Below are 16,749 nucleotides of genomic sequence, written 5' to 3'. Positions count from 1 at the left end.
TGTTTCCAAGGGGGAGCGAAACCCCAGAAACTTCATGGGCAGGTGGAGTAAAAAATTGCCCTGATTGCATCAAAGCAAGTTTATTTTAGCCTTGTCAGCTTAATAAGGTCCTACTATACTTTTCTCATCAGCATTGCAGGGGAATAGGGGTGGGAAGAAGAGCGGGGCTGTGGGAGGGTCTCTAATTTTTCATATATTCACAGCATGAAGAAGCTTGAAAGCCAGAGTACATTGCACATCTGTGAATGGCTGGTCTAATGCACAGTGGTCCTGCCAGTCACAGAGAAGGGGAACACATGCTGACAAATCCCACAGGAGAAACTGGCAGCTGAATTGTGAGTTCCAAAGTGAGGTTATTATCCCATATAATCAAACCATCACTGATTGAAGCTGAGTTCCTTGTTCGATTTGCACCCTTTCCCATTCCTCCCGTTATTTGGGCTGTGCTATCTCTTGGTAGCTTCCTATTTTACATTCTGTTTCCTCCTGTCTCATCTGTTTGCTTGTGTGGTAGTGCATTCCTACCTGCAGGAGACTGCAAAGAGACCAAGTAGACCTTTCTTGGCAGTGCTAGCATCTTTCTTTGCATAGCAGTTGCTCTTTAGAACAGCTGCATCAAAGCTCTGGAGTGCAGAAGGCTCATCCCAAGCTGGGTTATATGTGAATCCATAACATATGTGACCTTTTCCTCATCCCTTCTCCAAGCTGAAAGGCTTGAAACAAACATCTGCGGCCAGATACTGCGCTGCATCTTACGAGAATGCAGTCCAGGAGGAAGAGGGGGGCCTCTAGAACTTGCTTCCCCCTTAATCTATCAGAGCCTGAGTTTGTTGACCTGCACGGCTCATCTGTTTTCCAGACAGATTCTGAAGGGGGTCTCTGAGCAGGTTTGGAGGGCATTAGTTTGAGAGGGGAGTTGTTTTGTCAGCAATAGGTAACTAAAGTCTAGCTGACAATTTAGCCCTGGTGCCTCATAGTTCATTATTGCAAATGCACCTGGAGATTAACACAGAGGCATGTTCTATAAACGGTAAACAACAAAGATGTTCAAATCCTATTGTTGGCTCGTTCTGCCCGCAACCCTCCCTACCCTTCCTCAGAAGCAGGCTGCTCAGACAGGGGGAGCCTTTTCCAGCTACCTACAGTGAGTCACTGGCAGGAGCTGGCAGGAAGCTGAAGAACCATGACAGGCAGAGTGTCCGGGAGAGACCTGTCTCCTAGCAAATGATGATGAGAGAGGGTGGGGTGGGCATCATTTTTCATCCTGTCCCTTCATGCCTCCCAGCTTTCCAGAGGCTAAGAAAACAAATTGCTTGTGGACACAGCAAAAAGGTCAGGGGTGCCAGCAGCTAAGTGAGAGAACTGGCAGTGAAAGCACCCCTGACATTTCCCTCTGCAGCAGTAGCTGTCAGCCCAAGGGGCTTTCATTAGCAGTGGGCTGGGATTTTGTGGGCACATTTTGTATTTCACCTCAACAAGAGGCAGCTCGTACCTGTCACAGGAAAGTTGTTCCCTGGGAGCTAGTGTCCAATGTGCAGCGAGGAGACAGACCAAGCGGCTGAGATACACATGGCAGCGGTTCACTGAAATGAGGGCCACACAGGTCCCCTAAAGGGAGGATGGAAATCTGACCAGTCATATGGACAATCAGAAGGCACCTCTGGGGGCTGTCCCATCATCCCTCTGGAGACATCTCCCAAAACAGGTGAACCCCCACTTCTTTCCCTCAGGGTCTGGCTTGTCTTGGAGATCTGCTAGGGGGATATTGCAAAGAGATGGCTTCACATGCACACAGGAGGGCACCGCATATCAAAGAACTGAGACAAGGCCTGGCTCATGGGGCAGATCATCTCCCTGTATCTGCCCACCCACTAATCATGAGTTTGGCTGGAGTGGAATGTGTGACTATGTTAGACTTAGGGTGAAATCCTGACCCCAATGAAGTCAATGGGACTTTTGCCACTGACTTTGGTGGGACCAGGATTTCACTCCAGAACTCTGACAAACAGCTTCCCGTTTTGTGCTGCCATGAAACTATGGGCACTGGTCATTGTAGGCAAAAATGATGTGTAATTTCTTGACTTTAAAAATCAGGTTCAAAATGTCCCTCTTTTCTTGAACTTCTTACTGGAGACACGTTAGAGTTGAGGTGCTTTGCTGCATGCATTTAAATATCAGCGAGTAATGAATACATCCAGCACCGGATCCCTCTTCCGCTTTCTCTTGTGCTTCCACCTTAAATGGATGGATGTCTAGAGGCATCTGGTCTGCTCAGCAAAGGAACATGGGATTTGCTTAATGTGTCAGACGATTGCTCTAACTAATCTTGCCTCCTACAGTGGCCAATACCTAATAATACACTTAGCCAATTGTGAAATAATTCAGATGGGGAAAATTTCTTCCGGCCCCCTTCAGGGGAGTAGAATGAAGCATGAGATTTGATTACCTTTATAAGCCTCACTTGCATGATTGCAAATGCCAGTTAAATACATTATCCATGTGGAAAGGGGGGGGGGGGTGTCACAAGGGGCTGCAGATCCAGCAAAAAGCAGATTTAAAAATCAAGCTGGATCACTGAGCGGCGCACTTTAAGCACTGTTTACCAAAACTGCTGCTACTCCCCAGCATCCCCCCTGTCACTTTTTTTCAGACCACTTAAAGCACTGATTATCATACAGCCTTTTTAGAAGTCAAGTCACCATCTCACTGAATAACTGGGACAGTGAATCACTGAAGCTGACTCTCTGCTGGGGAAACTAATTCCTGTTTGTTGGGACTGAAGCTTTAACTTCTCCAAGTGTCTGGGGGGACAGATCTATGTTCATTAGACTCCGCAGAATTTTTCACACTTCAGTCCAGGCCCTTCTAAGAATGCATGTGCCATAAGAACGTAAGAATCAGGGCCAGTGATTCTTACCCACCTTTGCAGAGTGCTCTGAAATGTGTGGATCAAATCCAGTAGAGAAGTGCTACATAGCAGTAGTAGATGTAGCAAGATCTACTTTTAGCCCTCACTTGTTATGTGATTTAACAAAATACAGCTGTCCTATTACAGCTAAGCTTCCTAAGGATGTGGCTCCCTTAATGCTAGTCATGAATTAATTGTCATTCTTTACAGCCCAGTGGAGAGGTGTGTGTATATTTTGTATCTAAATACACCATCGTCTCTGCTTCCATGGTCTCCTCCCATATCTGCCTCAAGAGCAACACCCCCTTTCAAGTCAAGTCTTCTTTTTTCTCCACCAGCTAATTAAAGAACCAACCCAAAGAGATGCCATGGATCGCAGCTGTATTCTGCTGCTGTATAAATTTGCCTTGACATTAAGATGGCCTTGATTTCTCCCTGACCGTAACAGGAGTCGGGGAGCTGGAGAAGGGGAAGTCTTTTGCATTATTCAGACAGGACAACGACCACGTGTGAACTGCAGAGCTGCAATCAGCATAGGAGAAGCACATCGTGCAGGGAGTGAGTGGAGGGCTTTAACATCTGGAGGGAGCACTGCCTAGTGGTTAGGCATTGGGAGCCAGGAATCTGGGTTCTATTTCTGGAACTCTCATGGTCATGCAGTGAGTGCGGGCATGGAGTAGATTCCCAGTACCCTGCTCTCTGCTGCCTTTATTTGGCAGGGACCTTGTGGCTTAATGGTAGCATGTCTGACCCAGATCAGATCATCATAAGTTTAAATCACGCTGGGGTTGTTGCTTCTGTAGGGAGTCCTGAAGTTCACTTGGTAGCAGTCTGCGCTGCAGTGCTCAAGCTGATAATACATTTGTGCAGGTGTTACAACTACACGTAGTTGAATTTGTCTGAGTGAAATTCTGTGGCCTGTGTTATGCAGGAATTCCAGTTAAATGATCATAACTGTCCTTCAGGGTCTTTAAATCTATTAATTGATTTATCAACAGCTAAAGGAAAATATGATTACCATTCAGCTGACTTTAGAAATTCCATGAAGGCAGCTTTACCTTCTAGATTAATATATAGTTACATTACTCACAAAAAAAAACTATGTTAAAAGAACATTATTGAAATTGCAAAGTCAAGCACTCAAAAGATAACCTTAAGCCTGGCATTTCCTTTCTGAGCAAGCTTAATTCAGCCCCCTTGTGTCTATGCATTACGGCACAGTCTTTGGTTCCATGATAAAATGTTTTTTTTTCCTCCACAGGAGTATTCTCTAGCGGGCATGGATTCTTTTACTTGTCCCCCATGCTTGACCCTTCTGCCCCCTCCCCTCCAGCCTGTCCGTCCCAGTCCCTGGTTTCTTTCCCCTGCCCAACTCTCAGTCCCAGTAATTTTACCTAGCCCATCCCAGTCCCAGTGTCTCTCTCTGGGCTCGCTGTTCAAGTGTCAATCTCCAACCCCCGCTCCCAGTTTCTCCCCATATCTACACCCAGTCCTTCCCCACTTGCCCATACTCCTTCTTCCCAGCTTCCTTGCCCAGCCAATCCCAGTTCCTCCCTCCTGGCTCCTCATCCAGTCTGTCTCTCCCTCCCCAGGCTCCTCAGCCAATCTCAGTGTCCTTCCCCACCCTGGCTCTGGCTCCTTGCCCCAGTCTCCCTCATCCTGGGCTCCTGGTCCCAATCTCTTTGCCCAGCCAGTTCCAACTCTCTCCTGGCTCCTTGTTAGACCTGTCTCCCCTTCCTCTGCCCATTCCCCAGCCCCAACTGGTTCCTAGTCCCAGTTTCCCCTCTCTGCCTAGCTCCTCATCTGATCTTTGTGTTTCCCCTCCTCCCACCAACTGACTTCAGCCCATCCCCCTTATTTCCCTCACTGGCACCAAATCCCAGTTTCATTCACAGCTTGCAGTCCCAGTCTCCCCTCCTCCTCTGCACCCAGCTTACTGTCTTAGTCACCTGACCCAAGACTCACCTCTATACCTCCAACCAGTCCCAGACTCACCTCTCCACCCCTAGAAGCCAGTCACATGCTCCTTGCCCAGATAGTCCCAGTTACATTTTATAGCCCCCACCCCCATCCCAACAGACACCTTGCATGGAAAATGTCAGCCTAAATGATTAACATTTGACAAAGATATAAGCAACTGAAAACAGGGTCTTTTAAAGGGAAGTATGGGGATGTTACATGCATTGTTTTCATTTCTCTGTATCCTGTTGTAACGTAATAGCAAACATTTACGTTGTGTATACCTCTGTAACTTAACAATAGGTGGTGCTGTCACGCTGTCTGGAGCGGCTCACAACTGTGAGTGCCCACCTCAGGGCAGACTGTCAGAAAACAGGGCAGACACCCAAACGGATGGTATGTTCTATAATTAGATTTCACCAAGCCAGTACCAAATATGAACTCCTGAATCACTCTGCCGGTCTTACCATAGAGTCACAGACAGTCCCCTTCGACTCTCCAGTCTAACTTGCCACCCAGACAAACTGGACTTCATAATAAAAGGTCACTTAAACCAAAAGTCACACCACATGAGGTTGCTCCCAGTCCCAAGAGACCAGTCACTTACCCCAGATCAACGGGTACCCTAGATCTTGCACCAAAGACAACGCTGGTAGCCAAGTCTATTGTAAACTAAAGGTTTATTATCTAAGAAAAGGAAGTGTGAGTTATTGAGAGGTTAAAGCGGGTAAACCATATGTACAGATGAGTCACAATCTATAATTCCAACTGGTAGCAGAGATGTAGTAATCTGCCAGTTTCCTAAAAGTCTTTCAGGGCTACCCAGAATGACTCTGGGGATCTCTGTCTTTTCATTTATGTATTCTGCCCTGTTAGAATCCAAACAGAGGAAGAAATTGGACTGAAAAGACAGGGCAGAGCCTGAGAGAGCTCTCTGCTGCTTTGGCTTCTGGCAAAGCCTTAAAGCATATGCATATGTTACATTTAACCACTCATCCCCATTGGCTTTAGCATTAACCAAAGAGTAATAGCCACACACAAGCATTTAAAAAACACCACCACCAAACTCCTATTGATCCTTAGAGAATGGGCCAGTTACCCAGTGTACTGGGGGAACAGGCAAGCTGCCCAGGTTTGGAGATGGTGATTGTGGGGAGGTGTGCGGGAGGGTCACTTGGACCTGGGAGGCAGGGCTGGGGTGTGGCTTCAGGGTGAAGCAAATCCTGCCCTGCTTCCCGTCCTCCCATCCACTGAATGAATCAAGCAGGAGGAATAAGCAGACTGATATGGAGAAAACCACTGAGATGCAAAGTGCTAGGTCAGTGCAAGAAATAAAGGGTGGCAACTTCCTTATCCTGGGGTTGCCAGGAGCCATTTTAACCCTTAATTTATGTTGAGGTTGCTGCATGACCCCTTTTGGGCTTTTAGGGGCTGGGAACAGGAACCCCCAGCCATGGCCCCTCCTGATCCCAGCCCACCCCCAACATGCTCCATCCGCCTGAAGTTCTGGGGCACGTGGAGAGAGCAGAACATGCAGCGGTGACTCTTCACCTGCTGGGAAGGCTGTGGCCCATGCCCTAGAATTCCCTGGGAGAGTGGGGATTTACAGCTCCTTTGTAGCCACTTTATGGCTCCATTGGCATCAGTAGATCAACATGCCCTCCTGAGGTCAAAGGAGTTACTCCTGATTTCCCCAGTGTAAGAGAGAGCCTGCTAATTAGCCCTGATAGCAAAACAATGAAGACAGGCAAAGTATATGGCAGTTTAATGGGGATTTCCCAAATGTCTGTGAGTGTGGCAGGGGATCTGTGACTTGAACCTCTTCCTTATTCTCTCTATGGGGGTTCAGTGTTTGTCCAAAACACACTGTGCTGTGGGTATGATTTAAATGCACATTGTTTAAACTGCCGTGTTATTTATGTAGACAAGTTCCTCGTTAAATCACACTGATGACTGGGAGTACTATTGCAGATGGCTACATTTTGTTAATAAAACAAATATACATAAGTACTTATTAGCAAGATTCTACAGTACAGTGCATCTAATCCCTCTCTCTAGGCACAAAGGAATCACCAGATTGGTTCAGATCAGTGGTCCAGCTGATTTGGTACTGTTGGAAACCAGAGATCAGATGCCACAGAGGAAGGTGTAAAACCCTCACAAAAGCCCAGTTTTGCAATAACAGACTGCCACAGAGCCTAGTGAGCCCCCTTCCTGGCTACCCACTAGAATTGCCACGTGAGGAATCCAAGCCTCCATGCAAACTAATATTCTGGAATTGTAGTGGCGTGTGTCCCTTCTATTTTACTTTTACTTTTGGGTTTGAATTAATATGAAAAAAAAAAAAAACGATTGTGAAACTCAACCCCAAACAGCCTAACTGGTGAGCGATAACCTCTCAGGAACTGGACGGTGTTAGAATACAAAACCCAAAGTTGCCAGCTTGTGTGATCTCATGATAACTTGTGTTTTTTGTAAAACCTCCACGTTTTTAAAAAACAAATTCTAGGTCTCATGGTGCAGAGAAAAGCTTGGAAATGTGACCCAAGTGCAGCCGAAAGGAACAGAAGCCAGAAGGGAAAACAAAAAATAACTCCCTAACCGCCTCCACCCCCAACATTTTTTATTTTTAAGTGTCTCATGATTTTAGGACCCTGACTTATGATTTTTGAGCACTTATGATTGGCAATGCTAAGACCTTCTGGCTACTTGACCACTGGTTCTCTTCCAGTGCCCTGTGTGCGGTCTGAAAAGGAGCTGGTAGCCCAGTCCAGATCCAAGCCAAAGAGTAGCCATTTACAATTTTAAAAACAAAACTCTCTAAGACCCCATTTGCCCTGCAAAAGCAACAGAATCAGGGGACCCATTTACAATGTGGTCAAAAAATGCTGAGGCCAGGGCCTCCTTTCACATAACTCCCTTGGCGTCAATAGAGCTATGCAGATGTACACCCATGGAGGATATGGATTGCAGTGTAGATGACACTAACTATGTTCTGTCACTGCGCTCAAGACCCAGCTAAACTGTATACCTAAACAAGGCTAACACTATATCCAAGGCTTTAGGTCAGTTATCAAACATCACTAGGGTCCTGGCTACACTACCCACTTTAGCTGTATCATCAGTGATCAAGTGGGTTGTAACTTGGTCTTCGGCTGCAGTGAAGTTTGTAGCCTAGATAGCACCCATATTAGCAATCTCAATAGAGATATGGTCAAGAGCCCACAGAAACTGAAGTGCTCTCCTGCCCAGAGGTAAGAGTTGAGGAACATTTGCATGTCAGGGTGGGAAGTTACTCCAATGGTTGCATCTATCCTGCTTATAAACAAAGGAATTTAAGGTCAGATACCCTGCTGATGTAAACTGGCATAGACTCATAGAATATCAGGGTTGATTCCATTGACTTCTGTGCAGCAATGCCGATTTACATGAGCTGAGGATTTTGCACTCAGCTGGCAGTACAATCCCTTCAGTCCTTTTTATTCACTAGCCCTGAGCAAAGAAATTCTTTTATGAAGAGTAGCTATTAAAAATCAGAGCCTTTTAGAGAAAGCCAGCTTTGCCAACTTGTAATTGCTCCTGTGGCATTTTCAGAAGAGGCAAAAGTTCTAGACTGAACACTGACCAGCTGATTTCTTAAAGTGGTGTATTTTGATGGCAGGTTTGTTTGCAAACATTTTGCAAGTAATTGCAGGTAATATGAATGATGTGTCAAAACTACAGAATTGGGTATAAGTGATTTATACTTCAGAGGTATCACACTAAACACTTAGCCTTGATTTTACTCTCATTGACACTGGTGTAAATCAGCAGTAGTTACACTAGGATATGTGAGATCAAAATCAAGCTCATTAAGGGAGGTGTGTTTTAACTACCACCTTACACAGAACTATTCACAACTTGAAATATGCCACATTACTTAGTAAGTAATGCTGGGTGAGGTCCTATTAATTATTATTTATATGCTAGTTTGTCTTCAGAACAGTGTGGCCTAGTCAATAGAGCACTGGGCTGAGACTCAGGAGATCTGGGATCCATTCCCAGTTTTGCTACTGGCCTGCTAGCTGACCTTGGGCAAGTCATTTCACCTCTGTGCCTCACCTTCCCCATCTGTAAAACAGGAATAAATTACACTGATCTCCTTTGTAAAGAGCTTTGAGATCTACGGATGAAAAGTGCTGTCTAACAGCTGGGTATTATTACTAATTTGCTAAACAGAGACAATACGGTCAGCTCTGGACAAGTGCAGAGTCCTGAACTTAGGAAGGAAGAATCCCATGCACCGCTACATACACCACCACAGACTAGGGACCGAATGGCTAGGCAGCAGTTCTGCAGAAAAGGACCTGGGGGTGACAGTGGACGAGAAGCTGGATCTGAGTCAGCAGCGTGCCCTTGTTGCCAAGAAGGCCAACGGCATATTGGACCGTATTAGTAGGAGCATTGCCAGCAGATCGTGAGAAGTGATTATTCCCCTCTATTCGACACTGGTGAGGCCACACCTGGAGTATGGCTTCTAGTTTTGGTCCCCCCACGACAGAAGGGATGTGGACAAATTGGAGAGAGTCCAGTGGAGGGCAATGAAAATGATTAGCGGGCTGGGGCACATGACTTACGAGGAGAGGCTGAGGGAATTGGGGTTATTTAGTCTACAGAAGAGAAGAGTGAGGGGGGATTTGATAGCAGCCTTCAACTGCCTGAAGGGGGGTTCCAAAGAGGATGGAGGTAGGCTGTTCTCAGATGACAGAACAAGAAGCAAAGGTTTCAAGTTGCAGTGGGGGAGGTTTAGGTTGGATATCAGGAAACACTATTTCACTAGGAGGGTGATGAAGCACTGGAATGGGTTACCTAGGGAGGTGGTGGAATCTCCATCCTTAGAGGTTTTTAAGGCCCGGCTTGACAAAGCCCTGGCTGGGATGATTTAGTGGGTGTTGGTCCTGCTCTGAGCAGGGGATTGGACTAGATGACCTCCTGATATTCTATGATATTCTATTCCAACCCTGATATTCTATGATTCTATGACTCTCTGTATAAGATACAATATGAAAATAGTCTTTGAGCCGTGGAACTTGCAGGCCAAAAATACTAGATCTACACCACAAGGTCACCTGGGCCCCAATCCAGCAAAGCTCGTACCAAATGCGTAACTTTAAGTGTGTAAGTTAGCCCATTGAATTCAACCTCAGTGCAGTCAACTGGTGTAAGACTGGTGTTACTGAAAGGAGAAACAAGCCCAATAGCTACATTTAAGGGGATGTCTTAGGAGTTTGTGCAATTGGAATACCACCAACCTTTTCAAACACCAGTCCTTCAGCCCTTCCTCCTTCCCAGGTATTTAAAAGAAGAATCAGCATGCAATTTACTGTGTGTGCCACTTTGGATGAGACACTGAATACCACACTCCTGCCTACTCTATGTGGAAATTTTTGTGAAGATATGGATTTGCCCTGAGATCCTCAGTCCCTGACCTCCACACTGTGATTTGCTGACTGCTGGTCTCCATCACAAAAGTGGCTGCATTTCACAACTGCTGTGTATGTAGCTAGTTTATGAAAGGTTTCAGAGTAACAGCCGTGTTAGTCTGTATTCGCAAAAAGAAAAGGAGTACTTGTGGCACCTTGGAGACTAACCAATTTATCTGAGCATAAGCTTTCGTGAGCTACAGCTCACTTCATCGGATGCATCCAATGAAGTGAGCTGTAGCTCACGAAAGCTTATGCTCAAAAAAATTGGTTAGTCTCTAACGTGCCACAAGTACTCCTTTTCTTTTTGCTAGTTTATGAAGCAGCTGTAAAGTGCTCTGTGGTGAGAGGTGCTATTTAAATGTAAGGTGTTTGTAACTCAAAGACTAGGGGAAACATTTGGCCTTGGAACTCAAAGACTAGGGGAAACTTTTGAGTTGGATTTTCTCTCCCACCATCATATGAAGGATCAGGGAGCGTGTTTGTGAGGTTCTCTCATTACTGTCAGATTGGTTTCTTCGGGAATCTTATAAAACAAAATGTCAGACTCACCAAATTATACAAAAAGAAAAATACTTACAGCATTTACCATTGTGGTAGGTGCCTCAGAAAAATCTGAAATCTTGAAAGGATTCACAAAATTGTTATCAATGGTTTGCTGTCAGCCTGAGGGGACATATCTAGTGGGGTCCTACAGGGATCAGTCCTAGGTCCAGTACTATCCAATATTTTCATTAATGACTTGGATAATGGAGTGCAAAGTATGCTTATACAATTTGTGGTTGACACCACAATGTGCAGGGTTGTTAGATCTTGAGGAAAGGGTTAGAATTCAAAAACAGAATTGACAAACATTGGAGGATTTGTCTAAAATCAGCAAGGTGAAATTGAGTAAAGACAAGTGCAGAGTACTACATATAGGAAGGGGGAAAAAATCAATGTACAGCTACAAAGTGGGGAATAACTGATTAGGCAGTAGTATTGCAGAAAAGGATCAGGGGTTATAGTGGGTCACAAATTGAGTGAGTCAACAACGTGATGCAGTTGTGAAAAGGCTAATATTCTGGGTTGTATTAATAAGAGTGCCGCATGTAAGACACATGGGGCAAGCTGAAGCCTCCCCAGTGCTGAGGAAAGCAGGAACATTGTATGGAGTTCTGGGTGCCACAATTCAAGAGAGAAGTGGACAAATGAGAGAGAATCCAGAGGAGAGCAGCAAAAATGATAAAAGGTTTAGCACTCCTGACCAAGACGGAAAGGTTAAGAAAACTGGGCAGGTTTAATTTTGAGAAAAGATGACTGAGGGCGGGGGAGGGGGACATTAGAACAGTCTTCAAATATGTTAAAGTCTGTTTCAAAGAGAGGGTGATAGATTCTTCAGTGGACATGGCGAACACAGGACAAGTAGTAATGGTTTTAATCTGCAGCAGGGGAGCTTTGGGTTAGATATTAGGGCAGAGGTGGGCAAACTACCTGGCCCGCGGGACCGTCCTGCCTGGCCCTTGAGCTCCCGGCCGGGGAGGCTAGCCCCCAGCCCCTCCCCCGCTATGCCCCCCCCAGCCTCAGCTTGCCGTGCAGCGCTTTGGTCCGCCGCTCCTGCGTGGTGGCGTGGCTGGCTCTGGCTGGGCGGCGAGCTCCTGCTGCTCTGGACGGCATGGCAAGGGAGTGGGGAGCAGGGGGGTTGGATAAGGGGCAGGGGATCCCAGGGGGCGGTCAGGGAGCGGAGGTTGGATGGGGCGGAGGTTCTGGGAGAGGGCGGTCAGGGGTAGGGGAACAGGGGGGGTTGGATAGGCATAATAAGGGTGGATAAGGGTCAGGGCAGTCAGGGGTCAGGGAGGGTTGGATGGGGTGGAGTCCCAGGAGGCGGTTAGGGGATGGGGGTCCTGGGAGGGGGCAGTTAGGGGACAAGGAGCAGGGGGGTTGGATGGGTCGGAGATTCTGAGGGGGGTAGTCAGAGGGCGGGAAGTGGGAGGGGGTGGATAGGGGGTGGGGGCCAGGCTATTTGGGGAGGCACAGCCTTCCCTACCCAGCCCTCCATACAGTTTCGCAACCCCGATGTGGCCCTCGGGCCATAACATTTGCCCACCCCTGTATTAGGGAAACCTTTCTAACTATAAGTTAAGAACTGGAATAGGCTTCCAAGGGATTTCTCCTTTGCACCTCTTAGAAAGGGATGCTCCTCAGCATTGCCTAGCATTTAGAGCAACTGACTGGGAGTCTGGAAACCTGGGTTCAAGTCCTATCTCACTGTATGGTTTATCATCTAATCTTTGCCTCAATTTATGAGCCACACAGAGTGTTGTGAGGCTTAGTTAATATTTGTAAAATGAGCTGAGATCCTTAGAGGAATGGTGCTATAAAAGATCTCAATTGGGAGCTGCTGGACTGACATTTTCCTCCAAGCTACATGTCTATAATTTTCGTTCTGTGTGTTCCTGTGACAGGTTATCATCCAGTGCTGTCTCAGACTCCAATGAAGTATCTAGTCTTTCCTTTGGGATACGAACTCATCACTCATGAACTGAACTGAAGGGATCAATAATAAGGATGGACATATCATAGACATGGTTTGGAAACAGCAGGATGATATTGTGGCTTCTTAAGCCAGAATGCTCTTTAAACACGTAAAATTACATGTGACATTTCATTTAAAACCCAAGGTCCTATAAAAGAAGATTTCCTGGCTAAAGTAGTGGGGATAAATATGCAGGGCAAGTCTTCAGACAACAGGATTTGTAAAGTTGGTATTAGGCAGCTTGAGAGTTATTGGAAGCAGCTGAGCAGTGGTGTGGCAGGCTCAGAACTAGGATGAACGAAATACCATGTCACAATCAGGATTTGTCACTTGTGGGCCTAGCAATTTTTAGGCACTCCGATTATTCACATCTTTCATTGTGAGCACACACTAATGTGTGTGAGATGTATCTGCTAAGCAGGGGACTACACTGCCCTCAGCCCCCATCCCTGCTGCACATCTCCTTCCTCCTGGCCAGGTATGGGGAGAGATCCTGAGCCAGGAAGTGGCAGCCACATGGCAAAGAGGAGCTGTAGGGAAGCTGAAGCAGCAGTCACTTGGCAGCAGGTAGCTGGAGAAAAGCCCCAGGAACCGTGGACAGATCCATGTGTGGAATAGCTTGTGACTCCTGGATGTTGCAGCTCAGTACAGGTCAGTGTGGAACCTTCCTCTTTCCTACCTGCCCTCGTACAATAATCTTTCCCTTATCCATGTGGCTGAGTGGTTATTGGGAGCCACCAGGGCTAGTGCCTACGAAGGCCTAGCTGCTGAAGCACCTACAGTGTTTGCCTCCAAGTTGTGGTCTACCTGGCACACTACTGGCACCCTAGTGGCTTGGGGCATGGAATAACCCCAGTAATTACAGTTGTTTATAGGGAGCAAAAGGAGCGGAATGGAGGCTGAGACAGTAATAACTGGCACATGCATGGCTGCCATAGCTATAGTCACATGTAAGCCAGAACAATATAACGATCATTGGCATCTGGGGTAGACTGAATTGAGTTTGCTTATGCCTCTAGTATCCCTGCTGAAGTGCTGCTCTTGCTAGATCTCATAAGCTAAGTAGAGTTAGGGTGGGTTACTTGAATGGGAGACCTGCCAAGGAATCCTGGGAACATAAGAACGGCCATACTGGGTCAGACCAATGGTCCATCTAGCCCAGTATCCTGTTTTCCGACAGGTTTCAGAGTTGCAGCCGTGTTAGTCTGTATCCACAAAAGGAACAGGAGTAGTTGTGGCACCTTAGAGACTAACAAATTTATTTGATCATAAGCTTTCGTGGGCTACAGCCCACTTCATCAGATGCATAGAATAGAACATATAGTAAGAAGATATATATACATAAAGAGAACATGAAAAGGTGGAAATTGCCATACCAACTCTAAGAGGATAATTAAGATGAGCTATTATCATCAGGAGAAAAAAAAACGTTTGTAGTGATAATCAAGATGGTCCATTTCAGACAGCTGATAAGAAGGTGTGAGGATACTTAACATGGGGAAATAGATTCAATTTGTGTAATGACCCAGGCACTCCCAGTCTCTATTCAAGCCCAAGTTAATGGTATCTAGTTTGCAAATTAATTCCAGTTGAGCAGTTTCTCGTTGAAGTCTGTTTTTGAAGCTTTTCTGTTGCAAAATTGCCACCTTTAAGTCTTTTACTGAGTGACCAGAGAGGTTGAAGTGTTCTCCTACTGGTTTTTGAATGTTATGATTCATGATGTCAGATTTATGTCCATTTATTCTTTTGTGTAGAGACTGTCCGGTTTGGCCAATGTACATGGCAGAGGGGCATTGCTGGCACATCACATTGGTAGATGTGCAGGTGAACGAGCCCCTGATGGCGTGGCTGATGTGATTAGATCCTATGATGGTATCACTTGAATAGATATGTGGACAGAGTTGGCAGCGGGCTTTGTTGCAAGGATAGTAGCTAATGCCAGGTGCTTCAGAGGGAATGAACAGAACAGGTAATCATCAAGTGATCCATTCCCTGTCACCCATTCCCAGAATCTGGCAAACAGAGGCTAAAGGACACTTCAGAGCATGGTTTTGCACCCCTGCCCACGAATGGCTATCAGCCAGGATGGATCTATCCTCCATGAACTTATCTAGTTCTTTTTTGAACCCTGTTATAGGGAGCTGTGGGAAGTGGTGTGTTGGTTGCAAAATAGGTGTCAATGAGCCACTACCAATCTGATACACCAGAAAATTGTTAGGGGCTGGAGGTACCATTTTTCAGATATGAAATGAAAATGAGACTGTAATTACTTGGGATCATCAAAGATCAATTTTCGCCTTTCTTGTCAAATTGAAGGCAGATTAATTACATTCTCTTCCTTCCTAATATTTCACCCGTAGTTCCCAACAGAAACATTGCTCTTTAAGTTCCATCCTAAAACACCCTCATCTCTCTGTGTAGTGTTAGTGCAAATTGGATGAGGCAGCTGCATTTCAGTGGTGGATGTGTGAGCCTTATATACACACAACCAGATTCCCAGCTGGTGTGAGCTGTTATAGCCTGAGCCTGTGGCCCACAGGTTTTAAAGTCCTTTAGGAGCCTGCAGGACACAATGCTTCCTTTTCAAGTCTTTTATTCAAATTCTTCTCTTCCAAAATGCCAGCAAACCCTGGTCCCCAATCTCCCCCAAGATCGGCTAACTAATCCAGTGAATGATTTATGTCACTAATTAAAATATGGACAAACTGAAACCCCCCTATCAAAACCAGGAACTCTAGCTCAATCCACTGCTTCGCCCTGCTGCTTCTGGCCAAGTCCCTAAACTCTATCCCTTGTTTGTAAAACTCTCAGGGCAGGGACCTTGTTCTTATACCTGTCTGTAAAGGACTAGGTGCACCGTTCCTGATTATTTTCATTTTACGTTCTATATAAAGAGTAGGTTGCTGTCATTTCTTTCCAGTACAAAGCCAGATTCAGTGTTGCCTGATCACATTCAGTACTGTAGACCCAGGAGCACAGAACGTTTGTGTCCCCGTTATTGCAATTCAGAGTGTAGAAATGTGTGTAATACAGGAAATGTGACCGGGGCAGTGGAATGAGCACAGCACAGGCCTGGAACACAGGAAATCCAGTATTCTGTAACGGACTTCTCTAGAGGCCTTAAGCATATCGCATAACCTCTCTTCTGTTTCTCCCATCTGTAAACTAAGGATGATACCATTTCTTCACCTCACAGGGGGAGTGACTATTTGTAAAATGGTGTGAAAATGAAGCCTGCTACAGCTGATAACTACATGATACAGGCCATGGCCCAGTGGTGTGGCCCTGATGACCAGCCTTGGGTACCTCATGACTGCTGCTGACCTTGGTGGAGTGAATAATTGTGCAGTTCTCTGCTGCAGCGGATGTCGGACCCACTGGGGACTAGCACAGCATTTTCTTGCAAATGGTTTATTTTATTTTTTTTAAAGGAAAGCATTGTTTTGTTATCTTTAGGAAATTAGACGTTTGAAGTCGTTTTCCTTTGATCGGTACTGTCTGTTTCATTCAGCACTAGACTGCCAGTTTGAAATGACCAGCCACATTTCCCATGTTTGAAGGGGAGCTGAGCCTCCTCTGCTCCCTGTCACTGTTGCCTCTTGGAGATTTGGTCTCCTTTCTAGGATTGATGAAACTAGCAGCCCTGAAATTCTAGGTACTTCACTTACTTTTTTGAATATCAGAGAGACAGCTACCTGGCACTGTAAATAGAACAAGTACCTGCTGGTGCAAAACGATGCATCTTGGTTCAAGCTGCCATGAGCACATCATGTCTGACTCTGGTCCCTTCCCTGGCTTTCAGACTTCTGCTGCTGCCTCTTTAACGCCTTCTGCCACAAGTACCAGGACATTTATGACATTCCCTTCCCCAGGCCCCCTGAAAGCCGCTCCCCCCTGTAGAGCTT

This window comes from Lepidochelys kempii, chromosome 3, assembly GCF_965140265.1.
Source record: "Lepidochelys kempii isolate rLepKem1 chromosome 3, rLepKem1.hap2, whole genome shotgun sequence".
NCBI classification, from domain to species: domain Eukaryota; kingdom Metazoa; phylum Chordata; order Testudines; family Cheloniidae; genus Lepidochelys; species Lepidochelys kempii.
The sequence above is the reverse complement of the archived record's forward strand: the minus strand, read 5'-3'. Positions refer to the sequence as shown.